This window comes from Sarcophilus harrisii, chromosome 5 (assembly GCF_902635505.1).
Source record: "Sarcophilus harrisii chromosome 5, mSarHar1.11, whole genome shotgun sequence".
In the NCBI taxonomy this organism is placed as follows: Eukaryota; Metazoa; Chordata; class Mammalia; order Dasyuromorphia; family Dasyuridae; genus Sarcophilus; species Sarcophilus harrisii.
In genome coordinates, this window is record NC_045430.1 from 149,568,970 (window position 1) to 149,594,297 (window position 25,328).

At 36.7% G+C, this 25,328-nt stretch overlaps 1 protein-coding gene across 5 annotated transcripts in view; it reads right to left on the reverse strand.

Annotated features, from left to right (window-relative positions):
• Positions 1 to 25,328, reverse strand: part of ATXN7L1 (ataxin 7 like 1) — a 238,297-nt gene that overhangs the window by 98,911 nt on the left and 114,058 nt on the right. Inside the window, exon 1 of one of the 5 annotated variants that reach the window (XM_031938735.1) lies at positions 733 to 3,075. The exons of the other annotated variants lie outside the window; for them this stretch is intronic. The gene's annotated coding sequence lies outside the window, so the exon portion shown is untranslated. Of the gene's footprint in view, positions 1 to 732; positions 3,076 to 25,328 lie in introns of those variants that run through there. 5 annotated transcript variants of the gene reach the window in all.

Here is a 25,328-nt window from a genome sequence, read left to right on the forward strand (position 1 = left end):
AGTACCTAGATTCTTATGTGAAGCTATAAGAGAGGGAAAGAGGAAGGGGAGAAGGGGAAGACAGAGAGAGAGAGAGACAGAGAGACAAAGAGACAGAGAGATAGAGACAGAGAGACAGAGACAGAGAGATATATGTTGGGGATGAAGGAGAAAGAAAGAAATGGATATCATTAGAACAAAATCCTACATTAATTATTAAGGCTAGGAAGACTGGAAGTCTTCAATCTTATCAGCACCGACCCGAAGTCACAAATCATTGAGCCTCTCTGTAGCTCAGTTTCCCTTGGAAAGCTAGTGCGTGAATGCTTGCAATCTGGAATGAAAAACTTGCTAGCTATGACACAATTTTATTTAATAATCCAGCCCCTTTTGCTTCACCTAATAGGGTAATAATGTCTTTGGGGTACATGTTAGAAAATGGGCCCAGATACATGGCTCACTATCCATTCAATATAGTCAAAGTAAACTTTTAAAAAAGGCAGTGAAATTCCTGAGAGAAGTTCTTTGTTCACTTGAGTAAAACCCCTATTTCCTTTTCCCTCCAATTATCTTTTAACCTCCCTTTGGATCTAAGGTTTGGGAAAATTCTTAGTAATTTCCATATTTTCCAAGGGAGTCAAAAATCTCATACTCTCCCTCCTCCCTTGGCCCCTACCCATCCAAGGCCCTAACTAATTCCAAAACATTATAGTAGGGGGATGGGATGGGCCAGGGCCTGTAGGTTATACTTACAAAGAGCTGGTAGCTCCAGGCCTCCTCTCTCAAGCACACATGCAGCGCCTTCACCCTCCTGCTGCCACTGGGTAACCAACTAACACAGGGAGCCAGCACTAACTACAAAGCCATAGGGAGCCGGGGGAGAGAAAGTAACAAAATTTCTGCCTATGCTGCCTCCTCCTCCTCCTTCTTCTCCTCCTCCTCTTTTCAAGTGAAGCAAAAGAGGGGGAGGAACTAGAGGCCTGATTCAAATTTACCGCAGCAGGGGCAGGAGACAACAGGGTACTGAGCCATTTTCTTCGTGGAGCTGCTGGAATGGTTCCTGGACCATTCAGCCCAGCCCAGCTTTGAAGCAGCCCATCATTAATAAACGTATTCCAAAGTCTCCCTAATTGTTCCAATGCAATCCACCGCCTCCAAGTGCTGCTCTTCTCCTCTTCTCCATTTCTGCTTTTATGCTTACATAACCCACGTGTCAGAGACACCCTGGCTTCTTCACACAGTGGGGAGACACCAACTGGAAAGGTGCAGAGACACATGCACATTCAAGATGCTGAGTGGCATTTTTTTGGTGACATTTTCTGAAAAAAAGTTGTATCTCTAGGCCCTACAGGAAAAGTTGTAAAGGTTTCTTGGTAGACTAGCAACCTCTGCACAAGTAGTTTCAAGCAACCCGTTTATCCTTCAGTTTTCTTAAAAAGTGAAGTTTTAGTAATAAGAAAATAATTTGGTCAGTTGCTATTCAGTGATTCTTCCTGTGACTTGCCCTAGACAAAAGTCTCCAGTTCAACATTTAGTAATCACACCCAAACTAATCAAACAGCAGCAAACCAAATCCCAGGGAACTCTCCTCAGAAATTCCTTTATGGATCTGAGTTATGGTGAGCATGACTGAGGGCGCAGAGAAGGAGGTCTTTCCCCTAAAGCCCCATTATCACTCTTAGTAGTGACTTAAGGACTAGTGCTCCCTCTCCTGGTTTTAAGAGAAAGAATCAGAGTTGTTACCAAAAACCTCCCAAATGATGGGTTTGTTTTGTTTGTTTGTTTGTTTGTTTTTCATTTTGGTCTATGTTCCCAGGTGTGCTTTTACTAGGAAACAATATTTGGCTGATTCTTATTCTCTCTCTCTCTCTCTCTCTCTCTCTCTCTCTCTCTCTCTCTCTCTCTTCTGTACCTCTATCTCTGACACCCACATACAAACACACATGTACCTCTTTCCTTCTCCTTGCTCTCCCTATCTCCTCATTCTTAACCTAGACTTCTCTTTTAAATAAGTTTCTTTTCAAGGAGTGATTTAAACAATATGCATCTTAACATGGTGACATATAATCTGTTATCAGAACTGACAATGTCAAGACTTATTTGTTAACAAAGTTGGGAAAGAAAACATTTTCAATTGAGAATGGAGAGTGAGAATGTTTAGTTTAAATAGACAGCAATAACTTGGCTCTTCATTAACATCTTCCCCCTCCATTAGCCACATCTGGTTGCTTCCAGGGAACCTCATTTGACAACTGAACTCTACTCCCTAGGATTCAGTGTATATATCTCATGTGAACTTTTGCATGTTACAAGCTATCAGAGAAGAGGAAAGCATGGTGACACGAAAGGAAGAGGCATTCCTAAATGTTGCACAGAGAAATTAAAAATTTGTTTTGCCTATTTATGCATTCTAGCTCCATTTCCCAAGCTGTTGCTCCACCATGCTTGGTTGTTAAGGTGGGCAATCAGGATAACAGCTAACAGGATTGAAGTGTCCCAGCACAGAAGAGGAGGAGGTATTCAAGAGAGGAAATGAGAGCTGAGATGAACAGTTTTTGGAACCATGGAATGCTCTGTGTGTGTGTCTGTGTGTGCGCAGTGGGAAAGACTGGATTTTTCTTTTATTGTAAGAGGTGATATCAGGCAGTTCAGTGTAGGAGAGTCTACTACATATAGAAGTAGTGAAAACTGTACTAAATATGGAAACAGGAATACAGATTCTGATCCTGTTTCTGCTTCTTACTGTGTGATTTTGGGCAAGTCATTTCCAAAGTCTTCAATGGCAGAGAAAACTTCCTCAGCAAGGAGCTCCAGTTCTAATGAGACCAAAAACAAGTGGAGGTAATAGTAACTATAATCTTTACTTAACAAAATTTGGGGGGGTGGGGAGTCCCATTAAAAAAAGGTAGAAAAAACTATTTATAAACCTTAAAGAGCATAAATGTGTGCTTTTGTTATATTTACTGTGATGAGAAATCCTTATTTCCCAAAGAGGCAGCATTACCTCCTCTTCTTCCTCTTTCTTCTTACTAGCATTTTATAGATCTTTAAGCTTTGGAAAACATTTTACATATTATAAGGATATTTGATCCTTATAAGCCTATGAGGTAGGTGCTATTCTTCTTTTTAATCTTACAGATGAGGAAATTGAGTGTCAGAGATTAGATGATTGTCCAGGATCACAACAGATAGTCTCTGAGAAAGGATTCAGACTGAAGACGTATTAAACTGCAAGTACCTTAATTTCTCCATTTTACCCAAATAACTGCTCTGGACCCAGAAACTAGAAGATTTGGATTCAAATTATGCTACACTAGTTGCCAGGGACTCTAGGCAAGTCACTTAACCTCTGTGTGCCTCAGTTTTTTCATTCATAAAATGGGGATGAGAGTATCTCTAGTGCCTACCTCATAGAGTTATTGCAAAGTCCATGGAAGAGAACACAGAATTATTTCTCAAACATTAATGGGTGACATGTATGTCAGGTATTTTATCAAAAACTTCCCCTTAACTATGATCAAAGGACTGAGTGAACTAGATCTAAAATATACTAGGCCAAGGGGAAGTGGGGAGGTTAAGACAGAGGAAGAATAGAGGGAAAATCCATGGTTTTGCTAATAATAAACCCAAAGGAATTGCCTCTGCTTTGGGAAAGTCCATGAAACAATAAAAAATGGAACCACACTTACTCCTCCCCAGGTCTCTGTGTATCAGTCCTCTCTTTCTCCCCAACCCCTATGGCTCAATGACAGCTGATAATAGCGTCAGTGCCCAAAAGGAAACCAACATAGAAACAGCTTACTTCCCTCTCAACGTTTTCATCTTAGGCACAGAATTAGAGAAATATCTAAAGCAGAAGTTCTTAAATTTTGAGGTGTCATGAACCTTTTTGGTAGTCTGATACAGCCTTCCATCTTTAAGAACAGAGTTCTCAAATACATAAAGTAAAATACTTTATTTAGAAAGATCAGATTAGATTAGAAAGGAACTAATTATATTTCAATGATCAAGTTTAAAAAAAAAGCATGGACTCCAGGTTTCTAAGTATTTTTTTTTTTTTGTTTTTTGTAAAGAGTTAATTCAAATACTAACTTGTAAGTAAGACCAAAATATACAACTTGTCATCCCTTTCCCCATTTGGATTTTTTAGGATCTTTAGATTTGAAGTGGATTAAATAATGGATATAATAATAATAATCATAAGAGCTAATACTAATGCAAAGATTTGGTTACAATGTAATTTACATATATTATGTCATTTGATCTGCATAATAGGTTCTGGTGGTTATGCGGAACAAGTATTTTATGATCACCATCTTTTCAGAGGAAAAGGCTGAGACTCAGAGATGCTATATGATCCCAGGATGATGAAACTAATAAATGACCCCAGGACTGGAACCCAGGGCTTCAGATTCAAAGACCAATACTCTTTCTAGTATCTCATAAGAGACTTTCATCTGAAATGTGGAAAATGTCATTTCAAATTTCCATTTCTACTTAAATTATAGAATTTAAAATCAGGACTGAAACATCTTTCTCCTTCTCTCATGCTTTTCTTCTCTGCATCCTCCTCAATTTAAAATTTCCAAACCATTCAGGAAATGCCACTAGAAGGAACAGCAAAAAGTATCAGCAAATATTTATGAAAGAAGAGGTTGGTCTGATAGTGTTCTAGGATAAAGGGTTAAACAAACCAGCTCTAGATTACTTAAGATACTGTCCTTACAAGTTATACCTTGTAAGCTTCAGGAAGGCTCATGTACACTTAATCTTTATTCTACTTCTCACCTCTGCATGACTAAGCTGATGAAGAGCTGCCATCCATGATATAGTAACTGGGACAGTCTGAAATCTCAGGTACCCAGCCAGAGAGCCTTCAGGGAAATCTGAGGAATGAAGTGCCTTGCTCACCAATGCCCTCAAGGGGGCAGAAGGGAGCTCTTTCTTATCTCTCCTCTGAACCTCCAGCTTTACCACTAGCATGCATCAGGATCTTCCAGGAGATAGGGAAGGGACAGAAAGGATTTTCTTATTAAGTAAACAGAACAAGGAAAGCAACATATACTAGCATTTGTTAGCCTGAAGTCTATGGACTTTAAAAAACTTCTTTTAAACAATGATTTCAATATAATTTTTTTGTGATGTTCTGTATTTTATGTATTTAAAAAACATTATTCTGAGCATCGATATATAAGCTTCACCAGACGGCTATAGAAATCTATGACACAAAAAATTTAACAGCACTATGGGAGTAGAATGTTGCAATATATTGCCAGGTCTGGTGGATGTGTTGGTCAGTTTTACTGAAATGCTTTTTCAACCTTTTTCTTTTAAATTCTTTGTTACAAGAGATGGCTCACTAGGTAAAGAGAAAAGGGAGGAATATATTCAGAAATGAAAGTAATACAAAAACAATGAATTAGTAAAAAGAAAAAAAAAGACTAGGAGGAGCTATGCTCTTTTACTAGAAAAGTATTGATTTGACATAATTGATCATCATTCAGGCAATGTGATATTCCTATAATGATGAGGCACATTATGAATTGTAATCACAGAGTTGGAAAGGACCTTTTCACAATCACATATTCCCCCACCTTAGAGATGAGTATACTCTCTCTCATAGTAACTCATATTTATATAATTCTTGCCACTTTACAAATTGCTCTCCTCAACAGTCCCCATTTTACAGATGAGAAAAGTGGGACTCAAAGAGGTTGATGTAGCTAGGTCACAAAGCTAATATATTTAAAGTACTCAGATTTTATGGTGAGGAAGACGATTGCAGAGAGGTAGAGTGATGTATACCATGTTATGCCTTGTTCAGTGATAAAACTGAAGCCCACATTTCAGGGCTCTTTTCACTTTTACCACAATACATCTCTTATAATGATCCAAATTTAAGGAGGAAAAAATTAAGCTACACCCAGTAATCTCTATCCCATAATTACTATTCCCTAGAAAGAAACATTAAAACAAATTAGATTACTGGCAAGCAGATTTTTCTCTACCAATCATATTGACCCCTCAAGTCACTGCAAGAACAGTATTATTTAATGAAATAAGATTTAAAAATTCTGATCACACAATTTGATTGGTCATAAGGGTTGTTCCTTGCACAGTTGATCATTCTACTATTTTATCTATATGTGAAATCATAGCTTCAGCCTTTTAGTTCCAACTCCTCCATATCTTGATATGATCTATTTTGCTCAGTTACTAAGGTTATGGAATTTTCTCCAATGGAGATCTTTTTAAGATTGAGAAGGTCAATCACCTTAAGATGAATGGATTAAGTATAATTATGGTTTGAGTCAAGGATTGGGACCAGATGACCTCTAGAGATCTCTTTCAGTTTTGGCATTCAATACCAAATGACATTTGCTCAGGACTCAGCAAATTAACTCATATAAACAAGCCCTGAATTTGGGCACTTGTAGGTCAGGAACATCTGTAAACAGTCATCAGTTCTTGATATTTTTTTTTTTTACAATATCTTCTATATTATCATTCCTTCCTTCCTTTTCTATCTCTGTCTCTCTCTCTCCATTTCTTCCTTTCCCCCTCCCTCTCTCTCCCTCTTCCCCTCTTCTCTTTTTCCTTTTCTATCTTTTTCTATCCATATATCTATTTACTCAATTATCCATTTACCCATCCATCCATCCATCAATTAATTCCCTGCTCTATCTATACAGACATAACCATGACCCCAATTCTGGATTTTATCTTCTCTCTCAAACTTTACTACTGTTATCATGCCTCTCAATTAGTTTCCGTGCTGATAATCTTTCTCCTTCCCAGTCTATTCTTCATCCCACTGCAAAAGTACTCTTCCTAATGCATAGTTCTGACCATGATACCCCTGCTCAAAATCCTGCACTGATTCTGTTTTTGGCATTTGGGGCCCTGTACAATTCAGCTCCAACTCAACTTCTCCAAGTCATTATCTAATACTTTTCCTTCACACATTTTACATTCCTGCAAAATTTATTCCCTGAGTTTGATCTTAATCTGTCTGGCCTCTGTAATATTTGTGGGTGCCACATCTTTCATGAAGCTTCCTGTATTCCCACAGGGGAAAATGTTTTCCTTCCTTAACATTACTTAAAGCATTTTGTCCTGCTTCTACTTTTGACTAAATCACATTCTAGCTATTTTCACACTCTATGTGTGTATACGTTGTATCATATAGAAAAATTTATAAGCATATTAGTCCCCTAATTTACTCAAGACAGGCAAGCAGTTATTGTATCATTGTTCATCTCTGTACCCCCAATGCCTAACACATAATAGACACTTAATAAATAGTTGTTGAATTGAACGGAATGTATCAATCTGTTAGCTCTTCCCATTGCTTTCAGCAACTTCAGACAATGATTTCCTTAAGGCCCTAATGCATCAATAAGCCCACGATTATACGAATCTCTGCCCTTTCTCTATCTTTACTATTTGGTATGATCTGAGTCAGAACTATCATTGCTGAGGTCCCAAATTGGGTTTGGTTTGTTTATTTTAAACTCTTTAAAAGGTCTTAACGTTTCTATATAGTACTAACAACAACAAAAACCTCATGGTTTCTATGTCCCTTTTCTTTGAAGTTCAAAAACTTAACCTCCTTCACAAAATCTCTATCACTCACCCCCACATGTATGACTCAGCTCTTCTGCTCCAGCATGAAGAGGGACACATATATATTTAAACAGGCACAATGCATGGTGCTATATAGTGAATTTGACTCCTCCCCAAAAAACATTCAGTTGAAAAATCCTATCAATTCCGGATATTCTTGAAATTAATACTTCCATATAAGTTTCAGGCATCAGTCCCAGCAGCCATCATTGAATGGGGAAATCACCATGGAGAAAGGATCAACCTTCGTCAACACCAACTGTTGACCAACTGCCACCAAAGGGCAGGTAAGCTCCAGGGCCCTGGGAATGGCAGCACTATCTCTTCTTTCTCCCCTTTCCCTCTAGGTCTGCTTCCAGCCCAACTCTCAAAGCCATCATCCTGGAAAGTGACTTCTATTACCACATCCTGGCAATTGTTCCTGCAGGTGCTGTAGCCACAGCTACTGAAGATCCAGAAATGAAATTTCTCATGAAAATCCTTGGCACCAGCACATGGTCTAACATTAGAAACAGATGACTGTATTATTGGAAATGGCATTAAAGAAGATAAATCACTCTAGCTGCTTTGCCACATCTTAAGGATCTCCAAGGGACCTTTCCATCTGACTTGAAACTAAAACTTCAAGATATTGTCTCTCACATTAGAATGTGAGCCTTTGAGAGAAGGGACTCTCTTACTTTTTTATTTATTTACGTCCAATGCTGGGGACATCATAAAACACTTAACAAATTCCTATTCATCCATTCCTTCATAGAAAGAGAAAGGTAGGAACTGCTTCCTGAATCAAAGTTAGAATTCTTTAACAGGCCTACTTTTCCCAGCCCTCATAATGCCATTTTCCTCTATGATAAGGGGGTGTGATTCTTACTATATGACCCAAACAAAGTTGACCAGTAAAATTTCTTCCTTGGGGGAAATATATTTATGTTATTTTCACACTATTTACTAAGATCTAGGTTATGTGAAAGGTTTTATACTTCCATACAAAACCTTTTTTCTTTAAGACCGACATTTGTACCACATGTGCCTTGTACTCTACCCAGAACTTCCATTTGTCTTACTACAGATGAAGTCAACTAGGGCTAATTATCAGCAAAATGATGAAGTCCTAAAGTATGGCTCAGTGAGCCCAGTTTCTCTTTTCTGCTCCCTGCCTCCATCCTCAGTAGTATCATCTTCCTCTCTTCTTTGCTATGCCCCCGGCTCAAGAGAAAAGTGATAGCATCATTCATACTGTCAAAAACTCATTTATACCAAGGTCTCCTCTTCAAAGTATCAGAATGTCATGGGATATGTGTGTGTATTTGTTTTACTTGCCTATACTTAATTATTCCAAGTGAAGGCTTAAAAATATTTTTTTTGGGGGGGAGGCAAAGAAAGGGGAGATATGATAATAGTGATATTCAAAAAAGGAAAGAAAGGAAAGAAAGAAAAGAACATCAATAAAGCTTTCAAAGTAATTATCAGAAGAGAACAGAAAAAGATTCAAAGGGAGACACAGATAAGCAGGGTAATTTTGAAATAATTGTGATGACTTTATTATTTTCTTTTAGAAAATGAAGATCATTCATGGTTTCACATGCAATCCGCTTTTTTTTCTGTTCATTGTAAATGAAAATGTTCATGTTTGTTGTCTGTCAAGTTCAGAATAAAAACATATGCATTTATGTATATAAAACAATCCTATGAGTTACCTGAAGAACTAGCCTCTTCTTTCACATAGTCATCCAACAATTTTCCTTGAGCTTTGCCAATGACAGGAAATCATTACTTCCCCTAGACAATCTTATTTCATTTCTGGACAAATGTAGCTAATAGGAAGTCATATACACATATACAAACACCCGTGTCCATTATATATATACTAACATATATACACTCACATTTACATCAGTATCTGCTTGCCCATAATTTCTATATAATGCCTACAGTTCTGTCCTTTGGAATCATGAATTATAAGTCTCCAACCTCTTCAGCAACCTGTCAAGGAAGGAATTGGTTTTTCCTCATTTCTTTCATGAGGCCAATATTAGTCATTATAACTATCTGGTATTTTATTTTTTAAAATTTTAGTTTTAGTTTTAATTTTCTTGTTCTTTTCATTTCCATTGTAGTAGTCATTATTTAATTCTGGTTGCTAACTTGCTTCTGTATTGGTTCATAAGTCCTTCTGTGCTTTTTAGAATTTTTCATCAAAACAAATCCAAACACAGAAATCCTATGAAGAGGCAGTAAGGGATAGGCATGAATGAATAAACATTTATTAAGTGCTATCTCTAAGCACTGGCAATACAAACAGAAAAATAAGGCAGTCAATGTCTGCCCACAAGGACCTCTCAATCTAATAGAAGGCAAGATTCATGGAAGGCCTTGGGTAGATGGAAATCAGACCTGCTGTTGGGAAGAGGCACATACTTGGTAGCTTATTTTTAAATATAATTATTCATGCTAATTAGCTTTAAGCTTAGTTGAGTTTAAACTATTGACAAGTCCAAGAATTGTCAGGATTCTCTGAATTTTATTTCCTTGGCCCTAATTATAACACTATATACTAAGATATATCATAAGATATTTACACTTCAGTTAAACCAATATAGCTCTAATGTTCATTTTGAATGTTTGAAATATACTCTGCCTCATCTCATGTTTTTAGAATCCCTAGCTTCTTTCAAGGATCAGCTCAAAGACCACCTTTTCCATGAAATCTTTATAAACCTAAGCATTTTGAATACCCTATTCCTTTTATGGTCACCTATGATAATTATTTATATCATATTGCTTATTTATATATACACTTATATATATGATCAATCAGTTACACAATACAATAGTGTCTTACATATAAATCTTTATATATTCTAAGATATTTTCATCTCATCTGATCCATACAACAAGCCGTGAAATAGGTAGGAGAGATATTATAATCTCCATTTTACAGATGAAGAACAGAGTACAGTGCTCTGCTGATCACACTATACTGCAAGTGCTAATCCAGAATGCCCCAAAGCTTCCTTTCAGAATCGACCAGAGGTTATCAGCTCTCACCAAATCTGTTTGTAAATTTATAGGGAATAGATGTTTCTGCATCAGTAACAACGAAATTAGCCCTCACATCTGTGGAAATTGTGCTCCAGACTCCAACAGTCCTTCACATTAATCTACTATTAATCATTGGCAAGGAGTGGAAAATTAAGCTCAAGTCTTTATTAAACTCTTGTTTTGCACAAAGCAAAACCAGGGCTGATTGCTCTTTTGCAGAAATGACCAATTTGCCAAAACAAAACAAACAAAAACCCTTACACTAAACAAATCAAGAAAAAATAGGAAATCTGTGCTTTTAAATCCAAATATAAAAGAAAGGAAGGGCATTATGCTGTTCATAAGGATACCTTCATGTGGCATATTGACTTAGAAAACCACACATTAATATTATCTAAATTCAATTGCATTCTAGTTTATTTTTATTAAATATTTCCCACAGTTTAATTTCATTGAGAGGGAAGAGGGAATATTGCAACTTCATATTTGATATCTCTGAACTAAAACATTTGGAAAGACTTAAGCACATATTTACATGCCGAATCAGGCTTGGAAAAACCTGATAGGAGAGAAAAAAATGAGGAAGAGAGTTCTTATTGGTGGGTCATTAAATAATGTATAACTTCACTATCACTATATATAAATCAATACATTTAACAAAGGCTATGTTGATAATGGGGAATATCACATTTGATTACCAATTCTATTGCTCTTTTGAGAACACATTTACAGGGTGTCTTCTATTAGTAAAAACAATATGCTGCATCATCTATTTCTAGTTCATTGTGATAAACTTGAACCCATGGGTATCACTTGTGCCTAGGCAAGTTTCTGAGCTGCATTGTCTATCTTTTGCTTCTCATCATTTTCATTGCATATGAAGGTAAAAATAGTTGACATTTATATGTCTACCCAAATATCCGTGTATGTATATATGTATGTATGTATGTATGTACCTACCTATCTATTCATCACTAGAGGGAGAATAAATGCAACACAAGTAGCCAACTTTTATTTGGACTGGACTCGTGTCCAATCAAGGATGTAAGCGATTGGCTCCTGGTAGGAATTTCTTCTACCTATGCACAGTGTTATCATCTTGGCAATTTATGTATGGTACTAGAAACAGTGATTCTTGACTTTTTTATGTGCCATGTACCCTTTCTAAGAACAATGTTTTTAAATACATTAAATACTAAGGAGATACAGAGTGTCATAGGGGAAGAAGACCATTAATAATTTTTCCCAGTAGGTAAAAAAGAGACAGTAAACCACTAGATTCTTGGCAGAGACTTTGGGGTACTATAAGGCTGAAGGTGGGGAGACTTTTCCTTGGTTAGGAAGTAACCAGATGAGGCTAGATGAGAGGAATTGACTCCTGGAATGGGAGGAAAGCAAAGGAAGAAGCATGACATTGGCAGTTTTTAAATTATTTTTGCCAGTTAGGTGTCAAGGCCAGTCCTTTATGTCTGCTATCATTTTGCCCTAAATATTGGCACCTTAGGGCAAAAACCTGTTCACCTATTCTTTGCTACAGCTCTGTTCTCTGGAAGCAAAACTCATTCAGAAAATATTGTTTGATCAGCACTACTACACCCTGATTATTCTTTCACGTTAGGTATCTTCACAGACAATATGCTTACGTGGTATTAATTTGTACTTTTCTAAGTTATTTTGTGAAGGGTTCATGTTTACCAGCTTGTGTATTCCAACTTCCAATTTTTATTTCTTTGTATTTTCTCACAGAACCTAACTCATAGAGTCTCATAAAAACACAGGTAGTTGGGGGAGGTCTTAAAGATCATCTAATCTAACCTTCTCATTTTAACAAAGAGGAAAAACAGCCATAAAAGTATGTATATTTTGCTAGAGATGAAGAAACTGAAATTAGGAGAGATGAAATGTTTTGTCCTAAGTCACAGAACTAGGACCAGAACTTGAAGGTCCTCACACTTGTTCCTCTGATCTTTTTGTCACTGCCTTAGTATACGTAATTTGGTCTTATCAACAGTTAACTTAGTTATGACTAAAATCCATTAGAATATAAATCATTTTGGAACATGTTTACTGACAGGGTAGTCATGGCTTCCTAAATCAGTGCAAGTCCTAAAGCCCCTGGTCACACATAACAGCACTGCTGCATACTAAGACTTGTTTTGGACAGATTGATTCTGATAGTACTCAAAGGGAAAGAGGTCTGTGTTAGTTTTCATTTCTGCATCCCCAGCTCCTGGGCATGGAGTCTTGCACAAAGTAATTGCTTAATCCATATTTATTGAACTGAAATGAACTTTGTGTTTATGACCTGTTGAAATAATGATGAAATAAGTGTTTAAATATATTTTTTTGGACAGTTTTTTTTTTTTTTTTTAAATTAGAAGGGTGTTGGAAGGGTAATCTGTGTGTGGGGGAGTGGGATGGGGAGGGGGTAGGAAGAGTGGACCAGATTCAGGAGACCAGTTTCCTAATGTTGGCTGTCTTACAAACTAGCTGTGTGATGAAGGTAAGTGATTTTACTACTCTTGACTAGTTTCTTCATATGTAAAAGGAAGATTTTGGACACATTCTCTGGTTCTTTCTAGTTAAGGTATTTGAAGATCCTGTTATCTGAGAATTCTACAATACTGTGCAAATGTCCTTAGAGGATGCCAGTGCTGTAATCACAGACATGAGAACAAGAGTTGAATAAATCTAATTTATTAGCAGGGTAGTGTTGTGGGCAGAGTAGCATTTTTGGAATCACGAGACTTGGATTCAAATCCCAGCTCTGTTTTACTGTCTTACGTTGTCTTGAACAAATCACTTAATATAGAAGAGTAGAAAGATTAAAAAATCATTAGATTCAAAATTAGAAGGACCCGGGAATGAATCTTTGCTCTGTCATTTGTGTGACCTTGGGAAAAATCATGCAAAAAAAAATCTTTGCTTTGGGGGGAGAGGAGAAATCAAGTGACTTGTTCAGTGTCACACAGCTAGTATCAGGTGTCTGAAGCCAGTTCTGATTTCATGTCCTCCCGATTCCAGGGCTGGTACTCTAGCTGTGCCACCTAGCTGCCCTATACAACTTATCTAGAACTTTCGGTGACCTCTAAAGTCCTATCTACATCTACAGCTATGATCCTATGATTATGTCATTTAAAACTTAAATGAACAGGCAGTTTACTTGAGTCTTTTGACTTTAGTTTCTTTATCTGTAAAATAAAGGAGACTGGATTCGATAATGCTCTGATGAACACATATAAAGATGAAACACAAAATGGACAAATCTCATATTCAGATTGCTCTATAATTTCCTACTAATCTGAACATGATATAATCAAATCCCACAATAAAATCCTCAAATCCTGCTGTAACATCATTGCCCTCATAAAGCAGTTTTTATGAAACTGGAACAGTTTCACTTGACATTGTGTTTTTGCAAAACTAATTGGGGGTAAGAGTAATGATCTGACTCCATAGATCTTGAGTGATGAAGTAGAAATATCATCTCACTCAAACTAATATTTTCAACAGTTTTATCCTAAAGATGGACATATTGGCTCTTTGCACATCCTGTCTCTGCCTTTTTACTTTTTTTTAAAAGTTTATTATTAGAGGAATGAAGTGTTTCAGGGCACTGCAACCCATGAGAAGAGCAAAACAACTGTCACAGCCAGGAGCAAACACTGTCTTCTCTGTGCTCCCACAGCTGTGCTCAACACTGGAGAGCAGAGAGAGCCATCAGGTGGTTTCTGGAAAGGTTGGACATGCCAGCAGGGCAGGCTATTAAAAAGGACAATTTCTCTTCCAGAACAGCATGAGAAATATATACAAGAGAAATGTGGAGGAGAAGAGATGTTAGTATGGGGATTGGTCAGAAGAGGTCTAAGATGAAGTTGAAAGGAAATGTACATGTAATCCATTCTTGATTATCTGTACTAGTGGGAAAAAGGACTGGCAAGGATTATACCAAAAAAAAAAAAATTGTTATGCTTTCCTTTGGACTGTATATTACTTTTCCATGTTAGATTCTTTCTTTTTAATTATTTCTGATTTAGGTGAATGTTTAAAATTAGTTTAAATGTACTATTCTTATCATCAGCATGTGATGGGACTTTTTCATTAGAATGATGATAAATTATGTGGTATGGATTCAGAATTCTCCCAGGATTATATACAATAGGCCATTTTGTTTAGATCATTTTTATAGCTTATGAGCAGAAAAAGTTCAAATAAAAACAAAGAAAATAGCTATTAGAGTAAAAAGATGTTAAGATTTCAGGTTCTCCCTTCTTTTCTCTTCACTTAAAGTCCTTATTTTAAAGTTTTAGGAGGGAACAAACTTGAAATACATATAGAGATTTGGAAGTTGTGGGATCTCAAACTGGAAATTTTAAGCAAAAGATAAGAAAATTATTTAGACCAAAATAACCTGGGAGTCATAAGATCTTTGAAATTTGAAATTTCTTCTCTTTCTAGTGTAGAAAGCTGTGCCCCATGAATATATTTTGCAGTGGGAGAACTGAGCTACTGACTCATTCCCCTCCCCCTATCCTAATTGCAGTCTAGAATGGCACCATGTAGCAGAATGGCATTTTAGACTAATTTTATCTATAGAGAAGTTGGAGAAAAGTTGAGGCTGAAATCTCTATTTTGAAGCCATAGTTCCTACACTTCTAGTTTAACTAGTTATATTTCAAACCATATACACTTGTAATAGTTAGATCAAAGAAATTTAATACTTAAAACTGCCACTAGCTGAATTTTCCTACAATACTTAACAGGTCACTCCTCTGCTCATCAACCTTCAGTGGTTCCCTACTACTTACTTATAGAATAAAGTCCAACTTCCTCAGGATGAACTTTTATTCCACTCTCCCCAGAGGGGCAAAAGAAAACTGGAAAAAAACATTTGACTCAAGAGTTCTAAGATCTGGACTGGGATCCTGCATTACTATAGAAAGAACTCCAATTCTAAGAGACTAGTTTCCACTCTATTCCTGGCTTTAGAGGAGGATGAAAAGGTTCTAGGCTTTTTTGAAATTTGGAGGAGTGGCTTTCTTCAAGATTCCCTCATCCTCCATTTACTAATTCACAAAGCTCATTGTTTTCTTTAAGTATGAAGCTAGACCTTGGAACAAAGGCAATACTGATTATGCCCACAGTGCTAAGTGAATTAGGGACACAGTCGAAAGTCCTTGGAAAAATCAAGAGAATTTTCATTATTTCTCTTTCTCCATTATTTACACACTACTCAATCCCTTACAATCTGGCTTTCAACTCTAACACTTAACTAAATCTGCTTTTATATCTTCTTAATTGCTAAATCCAGTGATCTGCTCTCCTCTCCTCTGACCTTGTTCTAGCATCTGACCTCCCTTTTTCAGGATCTCTTCTCTCTTTGGTTTCCCTGATATTATTCTTTTCTGGTACTAATTGATCTGACTAGTATTTTGGGGTCTTCTGGGTTCAAATCTTTTTCTGGTCCTTCCTCTCCCTCCTAGTGTATGTGTCCTTTTCTTTTGTTGATCTCATTCATTGCCATGATTTCAGTTATCACTTAAATCCATCTTTCTATTCAGCATCAATCTTTCCTCTAAACTCCAGTCTTACATTCCTAACTACCTGCAGGACATTCACAAGAATTTCCAAAAGTGAACTCATCAACTTTTAACAGAGACTGTAGCCCAGAGAGACACTAAATGATTTGTCCATGGTCACATGGTTAGAAAGCAACAGAGCTTGGAATGAATTTCAAGCTTCTTTGATGATTAAGTCCAGCTTTCTTTCCAATGTGCCATTCTTCATCTAACAAGTGGATTTAGCTTTTCATCTCTTTTTCTGTCCGCCCTTCATCTATTAGAAGTACCTCTACCACACAGTAGTTCCATTTAGTGTTTTTTTGGGAAAGATACTGGAGTGCTTTGCCAATTCCTTCTCCAGCTCATTTTACAGATGAAGAAATGGAAGAAAATGGAGGCAGGAATAAGTGACTTGCCCAGGATCACATAATTAAGTATCTGGGGCCAGATTTGAATTTAGGAAGATGAATCTTCTTGACTTCAGTCTGGGCACTCTATCTACTGCACCACCTAGCAGCTTGGCACATATTAAGCACTTAATAAACTGTTTGCTGACTGATGGGCTGACTACTAGTTCCCTACCTGAATATTAAGTTGTGGTAAAGGCTGCAGACTTTCCCAGTGAAGTGAGGCAAGTGTTGTCAGCACAGCTAGCCTTGAACCACAAAAGTGTTGATCTTCACCAAAGGTGTCAAGTTCACAGTTTCAAAACTGCTGAGTATAGTACAAATAGGATTAAAATGCAATAAGGAAATGTTTAACAAAATAAAAATATAGCATAAATAAGTTTATTATCTTTTAAAAAGTCAATATATAGACTTAAATTTGATCCCACTTGTAAATACATTAAATGGGAAGGGAAGGGAAGAGAAAGGAAGAAAAGGCAAGAAGTACCGCATCCCTTCCCATCTCAATTCACTGGACTCTTTAGAAGTCAGGGATGCCTCAGTAATGTGAAGTTAGCCAGTTAGCAGTAGCAGTTGGATGAAAAAACATATGATATGAGGAATAATTTCAATTGAGATTTCAAATTTAAGCTAGAAAAGGTTTGACAACTTGCTTATCTTAGACACAACTGTAAAGCAAATGAAGGAAACTTGTTTCATTCTTTTGTCAGAGGCCACCATACCATCCTTACCTCTTCCCCTTCCAAAGAAACTCCTGATATATTCATATTCTTAGCCCCCATAATAGCTATTCTTGAGAAAAGATCAAAAACTCATTCATCAACATGAATGGCTGAGTGTTAATCATCTTACTGGATTTGTTTATAAAAGAATTAGAGCAAGTTTTCTTAAAACCTGTCATGTCATGGACCTCTTTGACCATTAGTAGAAGTCTATGTACCTTTTCCCAAAGTGTTTTCAAAGGTCTAAATAAAATACATAAGATTACAAAGGAAACTAATTCTATTAAAGTAATTTCTAAAAAAAATCCCAAAACATGCCCCTGTCCCTCAAGTTTATGGAATTTAGATCAAGAACTTTAGAATTAGAGTCTTAAAGTTAATGGCCAGATATTCAACTGTCTAAGTTTGGGGCATATTCAGATGGTGGGAGAGAGGTGGACCTTTTCAGAAGGGCATTTAGGTTCAATGCACATTTCTACACTGTTTTTGGTTGGTACAAAAGAAAGGGTGATGGTGAAATGAATGGTGTGATAGCAGGGAGCAGTGTCATGTGGGGAGATGCTGAAAGGATAGCCAAATTAGGAAGTGTGAGTGACGAGTTCTTATTCCCCACATTGGGATCAATGGTTCTTTTCCATGTCCCAGGCAAGAGTCGGAAGAGGACTGTTTTTCCAATAAGCTCTCCTCTCCTCCCCAATTTCACTTGAATCTCTAATTCTCTAATTAGAAGAAAGAACCTCAAGATACTTTCTATTATACAACTATGCACAGGTGGCACCTTTCTTTCCAAAATAGCTGGGGTCTTGTAAAGTAATGTGTAAATTAAAATCTACATTGAAGTCTTCTGTAAAGAATCCATTTTAAGGTAATCATCCTAACTCATCTGTTGTGTTAAGTCTGCGTTTTGAAAGACTTGATTTTTTAAAAACACACCTGGAGTAGTCAGTTTATTATGGTCACTGCAAAGGTTTAGGGGAAATGGAGTAAATAAGCAATTCTCTGTTCAACAACTAATTGGTAAAATGTGTTCTTTGGGGAGGGATAGAAACAGATGTGTTTCCTTTCAATAGTTTCCAATATAATTAGCTTTCGTAAGTAACATTCCCATTTAGTGTCAATTCATGCTCCCAGGTCTATGATTGCATATAGAGATAGTGATAGGGCTATATCTATAATTTTATTGCTATAGAGACCTCCCAGATGAGGTAAGTTCCTCTACCAAGGCAGATCAACAATGAGGAAATGCATGCTTTTTGAATGTACCAGAATAGGTATTCTCATAGATAACACTTCCCAATAAGGGATCCTTATCTAGGGAAAAACAAACAAACAAACTACAACAAGGCATTTAAGCATCTAACCATATTGGCCAACTAGTATCAATTCAAATTACAGAACCTGAAAGAAAGCTTAGATCTGTCTTAATTTGTTCCTAGCGCCAAATGAAGCAACTTTTTCCTGGCTCAGGAGGAAGTCCCTCCTACACTATTATTTGCTTTTTCATTTTGGAGATCATGGGAACTACCCCATCCCCTAAACAGTAACATCCAAATGGTTACTATAAAATGGAGCAAGGGCACATAAACAATGAATTAAAATGAGTCATGAAAGAAAGACTGGTATCTTTCCTAAGATCCTAAAGATCTCACAATCGCAGATTTAGAATTGGAAAGGACTTCAGAGGTTAGATTAAGTTCATTCATCTCATTTTAGAGATGAAGAAACTGAGGCCCAAATCCATTAAATGACTTGTCCAGGGTCACATAGCTAGTTAGAGTTGGAGATAAGTCTTGGACTCCCAGGTCTCCCAGACCCCCAAGTCCCACACAGAAAGGGAAAGCAGCACAGCACACAGCTATTGATAAAGAAGTCAAAAAGGGGTTTAAGTGTCCTTGAGCTTTCAGTATATACCCACCATCAGTTTTAATTTATGTAGCTAGTAAGTAAAGAAAAACAATTCCTGGACTAGAAGTCTTCAGGACACGTGAGGAAATTAAGCACTGGACCTGAAAAAAATCTATCCTATTCTGTTTCTCATTCTATTTCCATTCAGTTTTCTCTGGGAATCTGCCCATGTAGTAGAACTTCATGTGTGGCTGCAATCTGCAGACTCCTGGGACACAGCAGAAAGAATTAGGCAGTGGCCCTGGTAAATGAGAATGGGACCCATGATCATAAGTTTGGCAGACAGATTCAATTTTTTTTTCCCTGAGCTCAATAGGGCTGGAGACTGTTTGCAAGGCTGAGTTCATCTTGCCAATTTAATGATGGTAAGTGATTCCCAATGATGTTTTTGTAATACTCCAGAGTGTATCCAATTATCATGAGGTATATTACAAAATTCTCCAAACCAAGTTAGTTTTAATTCACATGCATTTAAAGGGTAAATGAAATCCAATGTTTTTTTGTTTTGTTTTGTTTTGTTTTTTCCCTCAGTTCTCATCATTCTCAACTTTTTTGAAACATTTTCTATTGTGCCCTCCTTATAGGATTACATGGCTGGAAGAGACCTCAGTGGCCATCTAGTTCAAACCTCTCATTTTCTAAATATGAAACTGAAGCAAATTGGTGCAATGACCTGCTCAGAGCCCCAGTTTTGGGTGGAAGAGCAAAGATTGGAAAACGGGTCTATTGACCACCCCTCCCTCCCCAGTATTTTTTTCATTGCCTTCTTGAATTTATCCTTTTGTAGCTTCCATGACTCTACATGAATACTTTGTATAAAGTTGTCTCAGTCAAGGCTGCTATTATTAACAAGTTATAGACCAATCTTCCCATTTTAAATAAAGAAATTTTATTTTAACATTGCAATTAGTCCATTCACTGGAAATCAGTTGAGTTCTTCCTGTTCGATGTTTTACTCTTTCTCTGGGCCTTCCTGGCAATTCAGAAGAGCATCTTCCTCACCTAGTTAGCCTGCTACCTTCTCAAAGTCTTCCTTCCTTTCTACCCAATTCCCCAGCTCACTTATCCTGGGCTATCTCAGTTGCTTTATCTAGCATTTGCCTATATGTTCTGTATTTATATCTCTTATGGATAGAGTATCCAGGACTCCCACTTCTCTCTACTTCCTTAGGAATCACCATGGTGCTCTATCTAAATGTTTGCCATTCCTACTCCCTTCAAAGTATCTCCTATTATGTTGCTCTATATTAATTGTCCCCTTCCCTACTATTTCACCTAAAGCCACATTTTTGTGGAAAAAATTAACAAAACTGGGTGGGATAAACCTGTATATAATATTTTAATTCTCTTCCTATGTCTTTGATTGCTCCTTATTTTTGACTGACCACCTTCCTCCTCACCAATAACAGTGGGCATCTCAAAGGTTCTATTTGCTATACTCCCTTTTTGTTCATATGCGTATGTGTGTATGTGTATGAGTGTGTATGTGTGTGTGTAGGAGAATTGATCTATGATTTTTATTAGGGTAAAATTTCAGTGCCAATATGGATTAGCAATTGCTCTATAACATGAGTCTTATAGAGTTGTCTCTATACTCCCAAATCTATATTTCTAGCTATGAGTTCTCATCTTTGCTGCAGTTTCTAATTTTTAACTGTTTACAGGCAGTCTTCTCTCTAAGATGTTTCATTGTCACCTAAAATTCAGCACATTCAATAGTAAATTGATCCCAACTTCCACCCTGCCTGTAGAAGGTTTTTCTTGACTTTTCCATTTAAAATATTGGCATCAATTTCCTTGGTGAGAAAATCTGGAGTCAGTTTTGATCCTTCACTCACCTTCATTTCTTTGTATCCAATATGTCATCAAATCCTCTTGTTTGTTCCTTCAAAATGTGTCTTGAATTTACCCCTTCTCCTCTATTGTCAGCATGTTAATTTATGTCTTTTTCATCACTTCATTCCTGCATTACTGACAGCCTCCTAAATAATCTCCCTGACCTCAATTTCTTCAATGCCAGAAATCTTACTGAAATATCACTTTTATCATTCCATTACCATGTTGAGGAACATATAATGAATCTGCACTGATCACAGAAGAAGCAGTGTGATGAAGTATTTGGAGAGCCAAGAAGACCTGTCTCTGATACATATTGCCAGCATGACCCTGGGCAAGTCATTTTAGAAGCTAAGATTATATAAATTGCAGAGAAGGCTGAACTCCATGGGTGCTGAGTTTCTTCAACTGGAAGGTTATAATCTACTCCTAATTTCTATTGAACTTGTCCTAATCAATTGCATTGTCTTACACACAACCTTCATAATTTGGTTCTTTCTAACCGACTGAATTTTTTCCTACTCTATAACATGAACTCTACAATTAGGTGGTTCTCTTCACTATCTACTCTTGTAAGCACTATTTTCGTTCTTGTCTCTCAACAAAGTTGCTGTTGCTCAGACTACTGTAATAACTTCTTAATTGGTCTCATTGCATCAGGATCTTCCATCTCCAATCCAGCTTCTTCACAGCTGCCAAATAGCCCTGAAACACAGGTCTGATCATGTCACTCTCCTCCGCTCAAGAAGTACCAGTGGCTCTTAACTTGAGAATAAAATATAAACCACTCTGATTGGCATGGAAACCCCTTTTATTTTCCCTCAAACATTATGTTCTAGCTGACTGATCTATGTCTCTTTACATAATAGTCCATCTCCAGCCTCCATATCTTTGTATAGCCTGTCCCTCCATGTCTGAATGCCCTTCCTAATCATCCATCACTTCTTGGCTCCATTGAAGGCTCAGATGAGGTGTCATCTCTTTAAAGAAGTCTTTCCTGATTCCATTCACTATTAATTCTTTCTCCTAAATAATTTTGTATTTACTTGGCATTTATCTTGTAATAGTTACCATTCTTATCACTCAATAGAATGGAAGTTCTCTAAAGGCAGAGACTATTTCACTTTTGTATTCTTACTCTAAAATGCCTACTTCTGTGCTTGAGAAGTGAACATCAGGTACTTTTGAAATGTTCTAATTTCAAAATGTTCCTTTCCTCTTGATTTCTCCCCCTTCCAAATCCTATCCATTTTTTAGGACCAGATAAAGCCCCACTTCCTTCATTCATCATTTTCTGCCTGTCTAAGCCTCTATTCCAGAATCTCAAGAGTGAGATCTAGGGGTTCTTAACTAAGAGTCTCAAGAAAATATTTTGATAACTGTATTTCAATATAATTGGTTTCCTTTGTAATCATATTATTTTATTTTATGCATTTGAAAACATTATCCAGAGGAGGAACATGGGCTCACCAGACTCACCAAGGACACAAAAAAAGATAAGAAGCTTTGCTCTGGTCCAACCCAAAGAAGAATCCCTTATATATCAAACCCAACAACTAACCATAAAGCTATCTTACTTCTTGGGCAATTCATTCCACTTCTGGACAGCTTTCCTTTTAAGCCTGTGTTTCTTTACATTACCTCTTTATCATTTTTACCTACTCTTTAGAGCTAAAAAGAACAAGTATAACTCCTCTGCCATATTACAGATATTTAGAGACTTGAAAACAGCTATTCTGTGCCCCCTAAATCTTTTCCAGGCTAAATATTCCTAGTTCCTTCAATCAATTCTGCCACATCATGATGATGGAGGCTTTTCACTGTCTTCCTTGATTCTTTTCTGGACACTTACCAGCTAATCAAGATCTGTCTTAAAATTCAGGGGCTTGGAGCCCAATTGGGTTCCAGTGTTCCAGATATGTTCTAAGGCAGGAAACAATCTTCCTAATTCTAGAGTCAGAGAGACCTGAGTTCAAACCTGCTCTCAGTCACTAGCTGTGTGATCCTGGGGAAATCACTTAACCTAGTTTGCCTCAGTTTCCTCATCAGTAAAATAAATTAAAGAAGAAAATGGCAAACCATTTTAGTATCTTTGCTGAGAAAACCCTAAATGAGATCATAGTCAGACACAACTGAACACATTCTGAGATCACACTCATTTCTTAGCTGAACTTCCATTAAATTCTATCACATAGCATAAGCTATAATGATAGATTGTTTCACTTTCCTGTTTCATATGTGTGTGTATATGAATGTCCTATTATACACAAATCTATTAATGTATATTTTTGTTTCCCTCAACTAATTTCTTTGTGGGCAGGAATTCTGACTTATCTGATGGTTCTTTTGTGTCCCTCCAAAATGACCAGCAAAGTCAAGTCAACTAGAGCAGTGTTGAAGAAATAGTAAATGTTGACTGATTCTGACTTAGTGATTTTGGATGGGAGTGATGGTGTGGCAGAAAAGAGAGATCAATGAAAATTAAACAGGAAGAGTCTTCCAAATCAAAATGGCAGGAAAGTTTACCCAGGAAGGAAGTATTTCTGTCTCCTTGCTTTGGCTTTTAAAGGATCTAGCACAGAACCATGGCCAAATAAACAAGTCCTTGTTGTGCTCCAGATAAACTTTCAGTATATCTGGTAGAGATTTCATGATAAAAATTAAGCCTGCTACCAAAATAGGTGGGCTTTTTTCTTGGAAAAAGAAGTGCCTCATATGATACATGGACCCTTGTACATAGAAGCAGTGCTATAAATATGTAATGATTTAATATAAAATGGAAAATGGATGGATCCCAAGACAGTCTGATTGCCTGGAAGAAAGAGCACTTATGCACTCCATGTTTTACAAAACTTTAACTTTCCTTATGCTCAGTGCAGAAGAGTGATCATGATCCACCTGCCTTAAAAGTGAGCAAATTTTTAGTTTCATGCTTTTTTCCTTAAAAGATAGTTTCTTTGGTCTCCATAGTAATTCTAGGAGAGTTTCTTTAAGTTCTGTAGGTTCCTCTAGGCCAAGAGCAACTATTTTCTATAAGTAGATTCTAGGGGATGAACTCTTTGCAGAGAGATTTCCATTTTTCTGAGTGCCTCAGGAAAACCTCCAAAGTCAAAGGATATAAGATTATTTTGCATATTTTGCATAAAAGATTTCTCTCTCTCTCTCTTTTTAAAACTTAATTATTCTCAAGGGTTTTTATTTTCATCAGAGTGGGAGAGTTATGTTTTTTTTTTTTCACAACTTGACTTTTTTGGAAGTGTTTTGCATAACTTCACAAGTGATTTCTTAATTGTGGGTAGGGATAAGGAGGAGAACCTAGAACTCAAAAATTTTAGAAACAAATTTTTTTTTACTGTAATTGGGAAAATTTCAACACTTTATTAAACAAGATTAAACGAACAAGTAATTGTGAAAAATAAAAAGATTATTTTGCATAAATTAACTGCTTTTTAATTCTTGATAGATCTAGCCTGAACTATCATCCATAAAGAGGAACTCTTACAGAGACTGGATATTATCCACTTCTCTGAGGCTCAAGAAACAGGTTGCTTAAGGCATTGAAAAGGTTTTTAATCACAACTTTTTGTCTATTTGGACCCAAAGTTATACAATTTTTTGGTTGAAGGAGTAATCATTTAGGGGGAAGAGAAATAGGTCCAACCTGAATTTTATTTGTTCATGTTATCTTTGTTGTCCTAATTATTTTTTTTTTCAATTCACTGATGGTGGGGAGATATTTATTCCTACATTATTTCCAGGCATATCAATTGGGCTCATACCAAAATAGTATTCATCTGAATCTTTAGAAAATGCAGTGGACAAATCCAGCTCTGGTACCACTTCCTCCACAAAGAATTTCCTAATCCTCTCAGTTAAAAGTGGTCCTTATCACATTCTACCTTGTGTTCTATCTGTAGTATATATACATGTCATATACTCCCACTAGACTGTAAACTCCTTGAGGGAAAGCATTATTGTTTTCCTTTACCAGGGCTTCCTAATGTGCCTTGCAAATGAAGAGAGTAAGAATATTGAATTGAATATTACAGAAGGTTTGAATTGGAAGGAATCTCTTAATTAGGTCTTCTGGTTTTAATGCTTTTTTCCATAGGTAAGGACTAGAAAGATTAGGTAACATGCCTACTAGATTCATATAGCCAATTAGTGGCTGAAACAGGACTGGAATCCAGGTTTCCTGAATCTCAGTTGAAAATAACAGATGAAAAGAGATCTCTCAATCAAAAAGAACC